At 34.7% G+C, this 3,664-nt stretch overlaps 1 pseudogene; it reads right to left on the bottom strand.

Moving 5' to 3' along the window:
- Nucleotides 1–1,720: 1,720 nt before the first annotated feature.
- LOC127541626 (olfactory receptor 5B12-like) lies at nucleotides 1,721–2,655 on the bottom strand (annotated as a pseudogene).
- Between the last annotated feature and the right edge of the window lie 1,009 nt (nucleotides 2,656–3,664).

The raw sequence follows: 3,664 nt of genomic DNA on the forward strand, positions 1-3,664 counted from the left end.
CAGGTGGAGAAGGATTTCTGGCGGCCTTCAGTAGAGTGGATTTTCAGGACAGTGATGAAAATTAGTAAGTAAGAGGCAAAGATGACAAGAAATGGCAAAAAGCACTGAATGATGCTAACACAAAGACGACTAACTCAGTAATATGAATATCAGAGCAAGACCAAACTAGGAGAAAGGGGATACCACTGAAATAATGATGCTCTGTGTTTGACTTACAAAAGGAAAGGCTATATATGTTTCCTGTGACTATGGAGGCTATCAGGAGTGCCTGAAATGTGAGCATCACTGACAGAATACACATAGAGTTGATGTCATGGTGGAGGTGTAATGTAGGGCCTCACAGCTGTAGGTGATCATAGGCCATGGAGGCTAAAAGAAAACTTTCAGTAGTAGCAAAAACTATAAAAGCTCTTAGGGGACTTTTATATTAGATAATTTACTCCATTATGTGTCTCTTTTTTCTCCTTTTCTCAGCCCTTTCCTCTTCCTTATCCCATAAATTTATTTTTAAAAAATATCCTACCATACTCAACTCATACCTGTGCCCTCTGTATATGTTTCCCTAAAAATGAAAAAGATCTTGGGAGCAAAATGCATCATTTTGCCATGTAAAAATAGAAGCAGTTTGTCTTTGTCAAATCTCTTATGATTTCATTTTACTGTTCTATAGTTCCAAATTTCTCTTATTGTTTTGTTGATGATTTAATTTTCAGAATGTGAGGGAGAAAATGCTGATTAAATTTTTAAGTGGGTTAAGTGGCTGTATTTTTTAAATGAATGTCAAGTCCTTAAGCATTTCCCAGTTCACCTCTGGTTTAGAGTCTAGTAAAAAAGCAGTGTTATTACTATTAAAACTGTGCTTTCTAAACCACTATGTAAATAGTAAACTGCTTAGAATTGATACAGCTGATCTTCCTCTTTCTAAAGGGAAAACAGCTAGAATCATATCATGCTTCTTTCTGTGTGTATGTGATTCATTCCACAAAACAATATTTTAAGATATGGGTAGGCTATTAAGGTCATTTAAAAATGAGGAAACTGAGACTGAGTCATTTAGTAGCTTACCTTAACTTATGCAACATGAAAGTATCTGGGATGGAATTTAAGTTCATGTCTCTTCTAACTCTGTTTATGCCACTTTCTAATATATGATGTTGCCTCTAAAAAGATGGGCAAATACTTCTGTGTGTATAAGAAAAAGAGCCTAATTTTGATAGTGGATCCCAGAGGAAAGAAGTTACAGGTTGTATTTTCTTTCTAAGAAAAAAGAGGACCTAATTGAAGTTGTTATTTTCTCATAGTGTCCTAAAAGTATTGTTGATGTCTGATCCTAAGACTTATACTTACACCACAACTCACCCTGATTCCATATGTTCTTCTCTTACTTGGTTGGGGATTTTCTGTTTACACATTGTATTGATCCCTCTAATTGTTGATAGAATAGTATTTTTGATTTTTACGTGAGAGAAGTTTCTACTTCTCTCCCTATTAAAAATGCATATAGATATATACCTACCTACCTACATAGACATAAAAAATATAAATTTATCCATATATGGGAAGTTAGAAAGATCTATAAATAGATCAGCTATAAAAAAGAAAAATCTAAGATGTGCAATGAACTTTTCTGTGCATAAGAAAAATAATCTGATTTTTTGATTGGACCCCAGAATGGGGGTGGTACAGATAGGATTTCTCTTTAAGAAAAATGTTGACCTAATTAATGTTGTTGTCCCTTCACAGCTTTCCTGAAAGTGTTTTTGACATCTTTGTTCCTAAGACTGTAGACCAGAGGGTTCAACATAGGGATGACCATCGTATAGAATACTGACACTATTTTGTCTGAGCCCATTGAATGGTTTGAACTAGGTTGTAAGTACATGAACGTGATTGTCCCAAAATATATAGACACTGCTGTGAGATGGAAGCACAGGTGGAGAAGGCTTTCTGACGGCCTTCAGCAGAACGAATCTTCAGGATGGTGATGAAGATTAGTAAATAAGAAGTAAAGATGATAAGAATGGGAGAAAAGATAGTGAATATCCCTACTATAAAGACTAGTATCTCTGTGATGTGAATATCAGAGCAAGAGAGAAGTAGCAGAGGGGTAATATCACAGAAAAAGTGTTCAAGTATGTTTGATCTACAAAAGGAAAGGCTAAATATGTTTCCTGTCACTATAGAGATGGCTAGAAAGCTGCAGAAGTAAGCACCACCGACTAGATATATGCATACAGTTGAAGTCATGGTAATGGTATAATGTAGGGGCTTACATACAGCTGCATAGCGATCATAGGCCATGGAGGCTAAGAGGAAACTTTCCATAGTACCAAAAGATGCAAAAAAGAACAGCTGTGTAGCACATCCATTAAAGGAAATGACCTTGTCCCCTCTTAGGAGCCCAGACATCACCTTGGGAGTTATAGTTGAAGAAAAGCCAAAATCCACCAAAGAGAGATTACTGAGAAAAAAGTACATGGGTGTATGGAGGTGGGAATCCCAGGAGATCAAAGATATTATTCCTAGGTTCCCTACCAGGGTGATGAGGTAGATGAGGGTGAACATGATGAAGAGAGGAATCTGAAGCTCTGGATCATCTGTTATTCCTTTGAGGATGAACTCATTCACTTCAGATCTGTTCTCCATAGATATCATTTGGTAATGATGTCATTCATCTGCAACAAAAGAGTAATAATCATGAGAAAAATCCATTTCAATACATAAAATGGTCAAATATCTATTTTATGTTAGGATCAATAACATCTAGTTAGCTGTCATAGCATCTACTCTAGGACCCCAAATTCATTTATCCATTTTCTCATATTTCTCATAAATAGAATAAGTCCTTCTTCCCATTACCTCTTCTATTACCTCATGCTTCTAAAAAATTTTTATTTTTTAAATGTTTAATATTTTATTTTATTTTTAAATTTATTTTTATTTTAATTTAATTTAATATTTTTATTTCCTCCAGCTAGATGCAAAATAATTTTTACATTTGTTTTTAAAAACTTGAGTTCCAAATTTTGAGTTTGGAGTCTCTCTCCTTCAAATTTGAGTTAAAAAAAAGTCTTATTTAGAGGATATCCACTGATCTCAATTTAAGTGCCTTCCCTCTTTTGATTATGTCTAATTTATCCTGTATATAGTTTGTTTGTAAGTTGATATTTGCATGATATTTGCAGAGAGAATATGGGATTCCTTGATAGCAGGGCCTGTATTTTACCTTCCTTTGTTTTTTCAGTGCTTAGCTTAGTTCTGGACACAAAAGAGGGTCCTTAAAAATGCTTATTGACTCACCAAATGGCCACTGGTAACCTTCAATGTGTGAACTAAGCTACGTTGGCCTTTAGGCATCGGACATCTATATCTGTGTCCATTCTCAAGCACAATTTTAAGTTTTACAGCTTGAAAGATCCTTCCACCATTGTATATCACTCTCTTAATCTTAGAGTAATGATTTTCATCCTGATAATGATGAGTCATTTCAGATTTTCATAGAAGTTATCAGCAGGCTGTTACATGCTATCTGTGTTATATTTGTTGTTATAATTGTATATATTATACAATATCCTTTATTGTTATATATTTTTGTGTGTGTGTGTGTGTGTGTGTGTGTGTGTGTGTGTGTGTGTGTGTGTGTATGACTGTCAAGGAACTATTG

This window comes from Antechinus flavipes, chromosome 6, assembly GCF_016432865.1.
Source record: "Antechinus flavipes isolate AdamAnt ecotype Samford, QLD, Australia chromosome 6, AdamAnt_v2, whole genome shotgun sequence".
In the NCBI taxonomy this organism is placed as follows: Eukaryota; Metazoa; Chordata; class Mammalia; order Dasyuromorphia; family Dasyuridae; genus Antechinus; species Antechinus flavipes.